Source organism: Carassius gibelio, chromosome B7, assembly GCF_023724105.1.
Source record: "Carassius gibelio isolate Cgi1373 ecotype wild population from Czech Republic chromosome B7, carGib1.2-hapl.c, whole genome shotgun sequence".
Classification (NCBI taxonomy): domain Eukaryota; kingdom Metazoa; phylum Chordata; class Actinopteri; order Cypriniformes; family Cyprinidae; genus Carassius; species Carassius gibelio.
In genome coordinates this window covers 18,985,754-19,000,607 of record NC_068402.1, presented here as the reverse complement: position 1 = coordinate 19,000,607, position 14,854 = coordinate 18,985,754, and positions in this window count along the sequence as shown.

Here is a 14,854-nt window from a genome sequence, read left to right as displayed (position 1 = left end):
TAGACTGATACATATTTAATGTTGTCTCCGCCCTACTCTCGCTCTTTACTGCCGATGGGAACGCCCACCTTTCACTTCATTTAAAGCGACAGCGCATTGATTTCCATTGACGCACAAGAAAGACTGAATCCATTACAGTAACAGCCTTGGCTGCCTATTAGGCAAACCTGAATTCCATTTTTAAAAGTAATAGTACAATGTTTTCATGACCACAAAATACCTAGAAATCCTTCCTGATGGAATAGAAACTAATTTAGTCATGTTGAATTCATGTAAGATGCTTCAGTGGAGGAGATTATAATGAATCTCAAATACACTCCAAGTTGTTTACAAAGGGCAAAAAAGTGAACTTGAATGTACAAAACAAGAGAAAACATGTAGGCTAAATACACTGAATAATGATGTATTTGTTAAATTCTTTACTCACAGTTGCAATAACAGTCTCAGATGTGAACTGGCCTAAATGATCTCATCTTTATGTCAAACATAACCACTGAGATGACATTTAGGTGTTGACATTAAAACCTAATCGTGTAATAACAGACAAATATAAACATGTGATAATGGTGTTTTGGAGGAGTGCTGTAAGCCCCCACATAGAGGATGTGATGTCTTCTGGATTATAAAGTACAGAGGGGTTGTTTATGAAACTTGAACCATTAAAAGGCAGTGGAGCAGGCATCGATTTAACCTTTAAAGCGTGCATTTTTCACGCAACCTATTTTTCATCATTTTCAAAGACAAATGATCTCTGTCTGATTGGATAACTTTCCAGTTATGTAATTGCAGTGAATCACATGAGTGGAAGGAGATTCAGGGTCTGATTACATATAGATTGATTCCACTGAATCATTTCACTAATTTGGCTCCTTGCTCTCCTCTTTTAGATTATTTGCTCTTGTCTGTGGAGTGTTAAGAAAATTTTAAGTGATAAAAAATCTTTCAGATCAAGTGTGCAGGGTTCACACAAGAGTTTATAAGGATGCAACCTAATACTCAGAAATTATTTTCTTATTGGCAGAGTTTTCACACCAGTAACTTTATCTCAGGTACTGTTACAGCTCCTTTTTCCTGCTTTTTCTTTATCTTTCTCTGTCATTCAAGGTGCCCTAGTTTTATAGAAACCTGCTCTTTAATAATGGAATTTCTATTTGCAGTGAAAGTTGTCATTTTTCAATTCACACATTACGTATGATTACAAAATGATTTTGTGTTATCATTTTCTCCTAGCAGAGTCCAGTTGTTTTTCAGCCCAGTGAAAGTGGAAATATCTATAGCCTAACTGTTATGAATTACTCAAGGCTGTTATGGTTGATGTTTATGGACAAAGTTGATGTTAGCTCAAGGATATAATGGTGATAGGGTGGTCTCAGCAAGTCTCTATAGTTTAAAGGTTTCCCTTACCTGGGATTGTTCCTGTGTCATTTTCACTGCAGTCCAAGGGCTTAACCATTATATATGGCCCTGGACCACAAAACCGGTCATAAGGGTCAATTTCTTGAAATTGAGATTTATACATCATATGAAAGCTGAATAAATAAGCTGTTATGATAGGGCAATATTTAGCTGAGATACAGCTATTTGAACATCTGGAATCTGAGGGTGCAAAAAAAATCTAAATATTGAGAAAATTGCATTTAAAGTTATCCAAGTCCTTAGCAATGAATATTACTAATCAAAAATGAAGTTTTTATATATTTACAGTAGGAAATTGACAAAATATCTTCATGGAACATGATATTTACTTAATATCCTAATGATTTGTCGCATAAAATAAAAATTGATAATTTTGACCCATACAGTGTCTTGTTGTCCATTGCTACAAATATAACCGTGCTACTTAAGACTGGTTTGTGGTCAAGGGTCACATATTATGGGTTGTATTATCAAAACAAACACACACACACACACACACATATATACATATATATATATATATATATATATATATATATATATATATATATATTTATACTTTATAAATCGGGATGTGTGACAGAGTGAGCTAATTGATGAATCTTTTAAAAGGTCATTTAATTTTGAAAGTAAACACTTAAAAGTCATCAAATGACGTGATGAGACCGACAGATATTAATGTTACTGATGCTGATGATCAGCAACAATCTTGGTCCATGTCTGACTAATATCCTGACTGATACGGGACACACATCAATACAGTTTTACTTGTTTTCTTAATTAATCTTCAAGAGAAATGGATTCTTTATAAATGACTCACATAGAATGTGAAAGAGTCCCATAGTGGGTGATCAATGACCAATAACCTACCATACTGAAGTCCTCTAAAATGTGCTTGTGATGCAGGTGAAGCTGTGATATTTTGAGCTAAACTGCATCGTCCTTATTTCCACAGATTAAGAATCTCTCTGACGTCAAACAGCCTGTAAACACTGGAGAGATCTCTCTCTCTTTGAGGTTGTCGTGGTAACCCTCACACCTGGTCAGCTCTCCTGTCCGCATGGTTTTTATGGTCATGTGAAGCTTCCGTCCTCCCCCTGTGCAATAAACACACACACATACATCCCATAAACAGTATGTGGAAGGTGACATGCTGGAAAAACACCATAAAGTAAAGCAACCATGAGGTTTCACTTTATTTACTGCCTTGTGTCTCCACATGGTCTGCAAATTCCAACCCCCCATCCACATCCCCACACACCCCTCTCCGATCAGCACCTTTTCAGTCGTGCTGTGATGTTCGCTGTAAACAATACGGTTAAATATACTATTACGATCTCAAAAGTGTCATTCAAACCAGCTCGAATTACAATTCTAGGAAAATCACGGTATCAGAAAGTAAAATAAACCTTTTGGTTAAATAAGGTTTAATACAATGACAATAGTGAAATCCCTTTGTGTTTAACTAAAGTTTTTAATAGATTATGTCACTTTTCAACTCTCAAATTTTTACTTGTTTTCAATTTTCACTAGCTTCTAAGCGTGTCATTTTTTAGGTAATAAAACAAACAAAAAAATGTTCCTTACCGTAAGCTTAAAGGTATAGTTCACTCAAAAATTTTAATTACTCAACCTCCTGTCGTTCCAAACCCTTAAAAATAGTCCATGTGACATCAGGGGTTCAACCGTAATTGTAAGAAGCGAGAATACTTTCTGCAAAGAAAACAAAAATAACATAACCATCAATTCTTCTCTTCCGTGTCAGTTTTCAACTGGGTCACCCAAATACCCAAATATTGTTCAAAAACTATAAGATTTTTGTCATTCTGTTTGATGTAAAAAAAATGTTGCCAAAAATACACACACTTCACCTTTATCGAAGGTTCGATGGAGTTTCGCTATCCTGTTTTCATCAGGGTGATAATGGCATTACAATTGTGTGACGGAAATACCGGTGAATAAGAAAAAGAATAAGGAATCATAATTCCAACTAGTTGTTGAAAAAGCTTAATTTTCTCTTCTCAGAAAGCAAAATCTATGATTTAGGTTAGAATAGTCCACAACAGATTTATGAACACTCTTCTTGCTTATAACAAACACACTAAAAACAGATTAAAGCATCAATGTACTGGTTTAGGTTATCAAGTAAATGTGGTGTTTGTGATGTCTTTAGTGCTAATGGGGAACACTGGTGAATGTGGGAACAGGAAAAAAAGGAGAACAGTCAATGCATAATCCACTCAGGCTTTCTTTTCTCTTAATTAACCAATTAGATGTCTGACTAATATGCTTACTGCTCCAGACCACTAATGCTAATGTGGGCAAGGTGTAAGGTTATGGTTGTGCGCTCTTTGCAGGTCTTTGAGGGGTGTGTTGATGAGAGTACAATACAACTGACAGTGGCATCAGTGTGTGACATCTCTGCTCTCGGTTCCCACAGCTTCATCTTATTCATTCATTATCTCAACTTCCTCCGTTCTTCATATTCTTCACTAATCACGCACAGCCATTTACGCTCACACGCACTGCTGTCCAGAGGGCACGGGTGACACTGCAACGCACACCACAAAGTGAAGGAAGCAGAGATTGGTGCTTCAAAAAGCACCATTGAGCCTTCGCTGCATAATTACAGACTACAGCGCACATTCTGAGTGGGATGTGATTATAGCATTACTCTCTGTGTCTCTGTGTGTGTGAGTGTGTTATGGTTGAGGGCCAGAACTCTTTGCACCTGTGTCACCCTAAACACAGCAGAGTCACTCAGTTATGTAGAAAAACACTAAAATAATCAAGATCTCCTGTCAGGTGAGAGGTTATCCCCCACAGGACTCAAATGATGATTCAAACGTTTTGAGCAGTGTAGAGTAGTGCTTGTTGGTTGTCATTTCTCCGATCACAAATGGAGACACGGTTTTATGTTTATGCTGCGTGATGCAACAAATGCGTCATTTTGTAATGGTTTTTATTGGTTGTGTCTCATCATGCCGGGACAATGTTGAGGGGCATTTCCTTCAAACGGAAATCGGCCAATCGCAATGCACTGAATAGTTGGCCAATCAGAGCACTCCTCACTTCTCAGATTGATGAGCTTTGTAAAAAACCACCCATTTCAGAAAGTCGTGGCATAGAGGAGAAACAATAGTATGTGGGAAATAATGGGTTTCATTACACCAAATACACAAAATAATATTCTTTTTAGCAACATCATATGACCCCTTTTAATTTAATTTAACATAAAAATATTTATCTGGCTTTTACAAATTAGTCTTTAGACAAAAAATATCTGGGTTGTAAATAACAGAGGCTTGGAGCAGAAATCCCACCAAAATGAATATAATGCCCCAAAAATTCAAGATAAGATATTTTTCCAAATATAAGCATGACTGCAAACTTTATAAAATATTTTATTCAACTAACCATTTTATAATAGTAGGGGACTTTTATTTTAAACAAAATATTGCTAATATTGCCTGTTGTCACTTTATTAAGACCATGAAATTTTTCTTTTTTAAATCACATGCTTTGTTTCCAGATAAACCAGCGTTTTCAACAAAATATATTTAACTAATACATTCAATATGGCTAGATACCAGTGGAAATGTCCCTAAAATTCAATTCAAGTGGGCATATATCATCCCTTAAAAGAAAAAGCAATTTCTGTCACTGTAGCTGCCTTAAACTTCAGGAAGTTTGAAAGCCCCTGATTGGCCTGCTCGGGTGGGTATGCTTACTTCTCAAAGTTCACTTCATCATGATCTCTCACATGCTATATGTCAAGTATGCACATTAAAATAATAGAAGTGCAAATCTTTCACACACTCAAAACAAAAACACTTATGCAATCTGAATGTTCAGAAATGTTGAGTCTCTCCATTCTTTACTTTATGTGAGGTAACATCATAGCCACAGGTGAAGGAGTTTCCATATACCAAATGAAACTGGAGAACTGAGCCTGGGTACTGAAGACAGGAAGGTCAGGACACACAATCAGCGAGCAGCCTCCGAGAACAATCCTTCTGTGCTGCCTATCACAGCTTCAGGGCCTCTGACAAAGCAGGCCTGTGAAACCTAGCCTTTCTTGCTGAAACAAGCAGAGCCGATAGCCATCAATGTAGTTCAATATTTCAGTGAGTCGGGTGTGAGTGGCTCATTCAGACCGAAAGAAAGAAATGTCCTACAACACAGGGCAGGTGTGGCTTAGATCAATACAATCTATAAATATTTCAGTTTCACAGACTTTCAGATGTAATCCATTGAAGTTAACACTGAATTTTTGTTTGGGAAAAACAAAGTGCCTCAGTAGTTTTGTGTTGATGTTCTAACATCTCACCCCCACATTTCAAATGAAGGCAACATGATTTTTATTTTACATTTTCTGGCTTAGATTTAGTGAAAGTCTTTTGAGGATAGGTACTGAATCCTTTGGCAAAAGCAGCGCTGCATTGCACAGGACTCAGTCAAAGTTAATGAGACCTAACAGGTGCGCTGTGTTAATAGCTGCACTGGTATGATCTCGCCTCTGAGGCGGCGTTTTGAGATTCCCAGCCTCGTTCAAAATCCATGACATTCTAACTAGCTACTGTATCCATGACGACCACACTCCCATTAAAGAACACGGGATCGGTTTGTACCGAGAGGGTCAGAGAAACTGCAGAGCAGTCAACTGCATCGAAACAAGAGCAGCCGAGTGAAAACAAAATGACAATAGGAAATGAAAACAAAAGACAATAATTTTGTTCATGTTGAACATATGTTTAATGTACGCTGCAGTGATCCTCAGTGTTTCCATGACGTTTGGACGCAGGTGACACACTGACCGTACCTGAGTCATGATGTCGTGACCATAGCTGCTGGTAGTTTATGAAGCAGACCAGTGTAAGAAGAGCCAGTGGTACTATGACAACAGCTAGAGCAGGACTGATGAATGAACATTCGAGCATGAAATGAGAAGAAAAATGTACAGAGAGAAAGAGAGAGAGAAGGAAAGATAGGATGAAATAAAGAACAACAGAAATGATCTGTTAAAGGATCTGAATCAGAATATTCAGACTCACAAAAGAGCTTTATCAACAAGTGTAACAGTGTTTAAAGAGGGATCAGTTAGCTGCACTAACTTCACAAACAGAATTGACTGAGCTGGTGGGTTGCGACTCAAAAATGTATGACAGGGAATAACAATGCTGAATACAAATAACCAATCATACAATTACAGAAAGGATAACAAAATAATTTAAAAAAAAATTGCTACTATTAGGGTTTAGTTTTTATCATAATTTTCATTGTGTTATCATTTAGCCTGTTCCCCTGTGACCTAGTCTCCTATATGTCATTCTGTTCATTTGTGTTTGATTAATTAACTCATCAGTTCCTTTGTTTACTCCTCTACTTAAACCCTCAGTTCTCCCTTAGTCAGGGTCCGTTCTCGTTTATGTTATGTTTGTTAAAGTGCCTGTACTTGTGGATTTGCCTTATTAAAGGACTTTTGTTTGATTGGTATCATGATTGTACCATTAGTAGCCTATCACCAACTGTAACAGCTATTTCACTGGCTAAATATTCCATACAATCTCCCTCACTATACAACACTACAGAGTTTTTTCAGATCACATTTTACTAAAAAAATGTCTACTTTTTGTTCCTTTTTTTTTTTTTTTTTTTTTGCATTGACTTTAATTTCCCCTTGTTTCCACACTTAGTTTCCCATTAATTCTCACTACTGAAATTGTTACATTCAGAGTCTCATTCTCATAACATTATTTATTTTAATGATATGCATTATATATATATATATATATATATATATATATATATATATATATATATATATATATATATATATATATATGTGTGTGTGTGTGTGTGTGTGTGTGTGTGTGTGTGCGTGTGTGTGTATAATGTATAATGCATGAACAAGTAGTCATGCTTGAAAAAATATTGACAACAGAATCGTGTGCCACTGAAGAATGGAATAATGGCTTCTGATAATTCAGCTTTACCATCACAGGAATAAATTACACAAAAAACATTTTAATAAAACTTCAAGACATACTGTTTTACTGTATTTTGAACACACACATGTTGATTTGATTAATATTAATAATGTACAAATAAAAATGATACATTACAATAATATAAACCATTACTTCAAATAATAAGACCATAGGAAATAATAAGACATAACACATTATAAATCTTTGTGGGGGTAATATGTGATAAATTGTGTTAAACAATTGAATCATACAAAACATTCTAAGACTAGATTCTAAATTCTAAGATTTTCCTTATGTAAAAGATTATACATTACTTCAAAAAGAGTGTATGTTATGCACCCATGCCGTCCAGGGTCATTTCAATACATTTCAATGTTTGGTTTTAAGGACATTTTGCAAACTTCTGTATGATAAACAATGCTGGTACTGAGTGACCTCATCTAAAATCTTGGTTAAAACCAGTTGAGAACCACTCTTCTGATGCAATAAATGGATTGTACGGTTATCTTCAAGTGATAGGGCTAAACATTGAATCATGTTTAAAAATAGACTATCAATCTGCGAAGGGGAAAAACATAGTCTGTTCTGCTGCCTCTGATTAATGCATCTTTTAGCTGGGTTGCAATGTGTGCACAACAGTGAGTCAGTGTGTTAGTCATCACCGGGGAGGTTGTTTTTTTGGGGGGTAAAACATTGTTCTGGAAGGATCTTGTTTCAGGCAAGCACTCTTATCACAGACAAATTCAGAATAATATGACATTGCTACAAATGTAGTTTCATAAAGGGATGTATTTGTGTATTTGTATGCACATGCAGGGGGTGCTGTGACAAAATAAGCGAGAGGAAAAAAAGGAAAGAGTAATGGAGATGACAGCATTGTACATGCCCTAAGCCAGATACTTGGAATATTGTAACGTTTAAACAACATTATGCTGTGACCTAGACACAGTTTAATTTCAGTGCATCTAAACATGTATTCCCACAGGGTAATGCACAGTGACCTGAGATTTCCTGCATTCCTGTTAGGAGCCTGGAGATATTTGCACATAATCACATTCATACAGAGATGCCGTAGAAAACGGCAAACATCATTTTCTCCCATCTCTTCTGTTTTCCTCCTGATTCAGTTCAGACCAGCAATATCCTGCTGACGTCTCTTCACAAAGTGCAGCTTTATAAATTGAAACATCTTCAAAAGTAAACATTTGTTGTGTCTTCTTTGCCCAGTGCTAGTTACCTGGGTTGAAATGTTAGTTTGTCTATGTGATAATGAAGCAGAGGGAAATTCAATGAAATTCAGTCAAGAAACTGAGATGAAATGTTATGGTATTTTTATTGATCGTAATATACAATGCCATATTAAATGAAATTCTTGCAAATGCATGAACCTGTAACTGAAACTCATTGGGTTGTACGGCTGTTGTGTACACTAACATAGAAAAATGTAAGCACTAAATTAAGGGTAGAATTAGTGTAGACATATTTAGTGTGCAACAGAGTAACACTGAGCTGTTTGCCACCTACAGTGCCTACTGTGACTGTGTGCGAACACTTATCGGGTTTGATTCATCCAGAGTAGAGTGAGACAGAGACAGAGCCAGAAGAAGAGTGACAGAAGACAGGCAAATGCATGTTTGTGTATGAATAGTTCATCAAAACATTGGAATAATACAGCAAGATTTCTGAACTCATGCAGAAACCCATTTTAGCGTGTTTTGCTTTCAACAAAGTGAGAGAAAAATACATTTAACAGAAAATAGTTTTGTGTCTTCGGTACATATATCACTATGTGATATGTTTCTGAGTTTAGTTAGGTGTATGTGTGTGTGTGTTCAGTATGATCATTTAAATGTAATCATCAGCAGGACAGAGCCAGATCAGACTCAGAGGTCACAGAATGCGCAGTGAGGGGGTGACCTTTTCATGCATGTGTGGATGTGTGATCCTGACATTTTCCTATGACACCTGTGAGAACAGTGCAGTTTGATAAATACACACACACACACACACACACACAGCCCAACTCAGGCAGATCTGAATGATTTTCACATAAACAACATGGAAAATTTTAATGTGACTTTGTTATTGGAGTGGGTGGGATGTATCCTAGAATCAATGGGAGAGGTAACTCATCTTACAGAAACGTCATACGTTAAAAACACTTGATGTATGTTCCACTTGCCTGATTACCCTATGTATACAGTATACAGGTGCAATAAAACACACACACACACACACACACACACACACACACACATTTGTTTTTGTGAAAAGTGGGGACATCCCATAGGTGTAATGGTTTTTATACTGTACAAACTGTATATTCTATCCCCCTTCACCAACCCTACCCCTAAACCTAACCCTCACAGGAAACATTGTGCATTTGTACTTTCTCAAAAAAATAATTCTGTATGATTTATAAGCGTTTTGAAAAATGGGGACATGGGTTATGTCCTCATAAGTCACCCTCTCCTTGTAATACCCATGTCACTATACAGAGTTGTGTCCTGATATGTCACAAAAACATACCCCCCCCCCCAACACACACACACACACACACACACACACACACACACACACACACATATATATATATATATATATATATATATATATATATATATAGTCAACATTTGAAGTGGATCAAATCAAATATCCTACAACACATTTTGATTTAAGGTTTTAGGACAACTTTGATAAAAGGTTCAAATGTTGGCTAGTGTATATATACATTTATAACAACTATTTGTAATGAACAAAATGAATGTTATAAATATGTTTATATATACATTGTCATAGCGGGAATTAATGACATTTTTTTACATTGCAATATCTCACAAAAGTACTGTTTTTATTGCTTTCTTAATTAAATAATGCACACATGCACACGCGCACACACGTAATAGCATGTCTATATATCTACACTTAAATGACAGATAGACAGATAGATAAATAGTCTGTCTTCAGAGTTTGTGTCCTTTCAGCTAAAGTGAATTCCCTCTTCCGTCCAAATTCTTCATTGTCTCAGACGCACACCTTACATACCCTCTCCTTCTCTCACTCGCTCTCTGTGTCTTTTATTCTCTGAGGTTTACTGGTTATTTCGGTCAAAAGCCAAAATGAGACGCTTTAGGCAGCAACCCCAGAAGCAGCCAGCAATAAGAGGGATATTTATATCAATCCATGGGGTCAGTGCGTCTGCCTGTCTGAGAGAAAGAGAGAAGGGTGTGTCTACTCTCTGCTCCCACAGTCCTGTTCAGCAGCAGGCTACTGCACACTCTTCTGAGGGTGGAGAACAGAGCACGGCCGCATTGTTCTGATGTGGTGGTGTGTGTGTTGGGGTGGGGGATAATAGCAGAAGACTGGTGGGCTGGTCTTCATGAGGTGGATGCCAGGAGGAGACTGAAACCCCCTCTGAAGCAGCACTGCGCACTGACCGAGAAGCAGTCCACTTCACTCTGAGCTCTGTCATTTTCCTAAGTGATTCACGAACCACACTGTCCACCAACCATGAGAATAATGCTTAAAATAATAAAGCTACAGCTCCCTTTTTAATCAAGGCATTGTGTTCCATTCCTCTTTTAGTTCAGTGATAGTTTTTTCCCTTCATTTCTCAGCGTGAGGAAAGTGGTGTCTGGATTCTGGTAACTTAAATTAGGATTCTGTCTAGTTTTACTGGACAGCACTAGTTACAGTACGGTGTTTTGAGACAGAATTTAACTCTTGTCAAATATTTTAATCCCTTTGAAAAATGCCTGCAGAAAATCCCTCAGTAACATAAAATTGTAGAAATAGTTTGCACTTGATGAAAGCATAAAAACTCAATCACAGGTCTTATGCATATTGACTCGATAAACATGCACAATTTCAAACTGATTAAAATAGATATAATTACAAGTGTTTTGAGTTACAAGAGTTACATTGAGTTACAAGAGTTTCCATGAAAAACCAACATACCACCATTATTCAAATCTCTCATTACATAGAATTAAATATTCAAACGTTCTACATAAGATCTAAATTACTTTCAACCACAAAAGATTTTTGACTTTTAGTCAAGGCTGTTTTCCTTTTCTTAAAATGGTGAAAAAAAGTGCAACAGCTTAGTTTATTCCTCTTTTCCCTGCACACCAATCGGACCACAAAATGACTAGCAGTTAATGCTATTTAGCCTCCCAGAAGCGTCCGATAACATGCGTAACATTGCAGTGTGCTGTGAGGAAACACAATTCATCTATTATGACAAATAAACTCCTCTGCGTATGGTGTGTGGGGTCTGGAGATTTTTATTTGAAGTCCTGTCTTGTCTGATCTGGTTTCTTCATCAGTCTTCTGCAAACAAATGTAGATGAGCTCAGCACGAGTCTGGGCAACATTTAGGAACAGATGGAGAGATGACTAGTAATAAAGCTATCAGCCCTCTTTACACACACACACACACACACACACAAACTGCACAGATGTACCTGACTATTCTACAATGTTATGATTCAGACTTTCCCTCTTCTTTTCAGGACGGTATGCTACAGTGTCATTTGTGTGAGGCTGTGTATGATTACTCCCAGGATAGACAGATGAACATAACTCACAAAGTGTGCCTGTACACACAAGCACATACAACTACACACAATCTATACCAGAAGCCCCTGCTGGATGTTAGCACACACTGACATGATTTAGTGTGTCACCACAGTAAAATGAGTCAGAAATTACTCCCACAAGAGAAATCCCTGCCTTACTAAGATAGTCTCAATGTATTTTCCTCAGGGATGGCTAGACTTCTGTCCAAGTCATCAGGACTGCCTCACTGCTCTTATATAGTCATTTTATTCCGAAATCAAAAGGACTGGAGAAATAAAATATTTCTAGAAATACTGCAAAGTAATAAGTTGTTTCATTTTCTAATGCAGAATGCATGCATACAAGTTAAGTAGGCTCAATTATACAAGCACTATTTTGGTCGAGACTAGTGCTCGAACATCTGTACTAAGCATAGAACAAACACACACAGACACCTAGACATGTACATACAAGCACTAATGGAAAAAGACACAGGAAAAAAAATAGACCTAATAACTGAATGTGGAGAAGTGATACAATTTGTTCTAGCAGAAACATGCACAAGTGTCTGTTTCCAAGTGAATAATTCAAGTGATTTCATATTCTGGGGCTTTCGTGCGTTATTCAAAAACCACTTCACAGCAGCCTTTCTTATTTGAGTTTCAAACATACAGCTTGTAAAGAGTTCTGCTATTGAGATTTCTATTCATTAAGTCTGTTGCAAACATTAAGGATGAAATATGAGCAATTTAACTGCGCTCTAAAATTCACACAATTCACACTGGAAAATCTCTGGGGAATGGCTGGCAATTGTGCTGGTAAGAATCCTGTCAGCTACAGTTTTAAAAATGTTCTGTGGGAGGCTAATTCATACATTGGCATAGTACAGTTTATGTAGAACTGTTTCCATTTTTCCAGCATTTAGTGCACTGGTCTCAAACTCAGTTCCTTGTGGGCCACAGCTCTGCACAGTTTTGCTCCAACCCTAATCAAACACACTTGATCCAGCTAATCGAGGTTTTCAGGATTACTAGAAACTTCCAAGCAGGTGTGATTTAGAGCTGGCTGGAGCTTAGTCTCAGTCAAAGTCATCACCGGATTGGATGAATTCTACAGGATTTCCGGGAGACGTGTGTGCCATGTTCTTTAATGTTCAGCCTGGAAACAAAGATGACATGCCACCAAACCCCCTCACGAAAGAAAAAAGCCATAGTGTTTACAACTGTGACGACGAGCGCTTATCAGGATCAACTAAACACTGGGTTTCAAAAGTATGTCAAATATTTAAAGTTTGCAGCATAGAATCTTTCAAATGCATCCGAGCGTCTGTTATTGGTGCGGCATTTCCTTGCCTTGAAATGCGACGCTGAACGAAACAAACTGTGATTGCCTGTTTGACATGTCAGTCAAAAGGCCTCATGGGTGGGCCTTGGCCACTGAAAGCTGCCATGAATTCCAGACCTTCAGCAGTCATTCTGAAGGTCTGGCTATTCGAGACTAAGCTTTCTGGCCCTCCATAAACAGCAACTCAGCTACTATGTTCATTGTCATTGGCTACACGAGACTCATTGGAGCTAAACTCTCAGAGTTTTGTTCCTCCAAGAATTGAGTTTGAGACCAATGAATTTTAGTGTAATAATCCACAGGCTGGACTGTAAAAAAAAAAATCTTAGATTAAATAAATATGTATATTTTTTGTAAAATGAATTCCCTCTTCAACGACCCAAACGTTGAACAATGAACAAAACGTTTTTGTTCATTAAAGGTATAGGGTAGGTGATTTCAGAGAGGCTAGCATTAGCTTTGAAAGCATAAGATCCAACTCTCCCTGCAAATCTCTCTCCAAAGCCTTACTTCCTCCAAAACACATGAATGCGCGCAGACAGACCAGAGGCTAACCAGTAACACCATGTTGGTTGAGGGTTGAATGCAACACTGTCTGATTACCTCATGTTTCATTAACCAGTGAGAAATCATTTTAGTACAAAGCACATAATATGTAAGGAATAATTGACCTGTGGTGTGCATTTTTTTGTTGTTGTAATAATTCAAGGTCTGGAGACAATTAGTCTGCTTATACTATGGTTACCACACTCAAGACATCGGTCAGATGATATATTTATGAGGCATTTGTTCGGTTTTTGTACTTAAAACGCTATTATGAGTAGGATTCATTTCTTTAATCTCATCCAATGCCTCTGTTGCTAATTCCATGTAATTTTAGACCTAGTAACCGAGGCTTGAGTCATTGATAGCAGACTAATGCAGGTTATAACTTAGTCATTAGAAAGAGAGAGAGAAAAAGCGTGTGAATAGCTCTAAGTTTGTCTGTCTCAAGAGTGTTCAGCATCTCTACTAACAGGTAACAGTTAATTTTCTTCACAAACAGCGCCGTTGTTACCTCGCTAGTGATAAATGTCATGTAGCTCTTAAGTTACTACATAATTTTACTGATAAAATCTAATAACAATGTAAGCATGTGTATTATGTTTCTGTATGCATGTCTGTAATGAAATAAGAGCGGGAGAAATAGAGTATGTGTTACATGCTACATGTACATTATAAAACGTAATTTTGTGGCAAAACATTGGAAAGATCCGTTGTTTTTATCCTATTGCTTGTTATATTTTTTTGTTTGGCCAGTGTTGTTGTGGGTTTTGTCTCATTTGATATTGTAGGCTGTAAGGACCTTTGAAGTAACTGAAATGATAAGAAACCGAAGTGATATGAAACTGTAATGCGGTCAGGAGAGCTGCCTGGAACTACGTTCGTCGTGCGTTTCCCTGAAAATAATTGAATTAACCAATCAGATTCAAGCATTAAACAGCCCTGTAGTACAATACAATTAACTCACCACCAAACGCAACTTTCAGATCCCTTTAATTTTT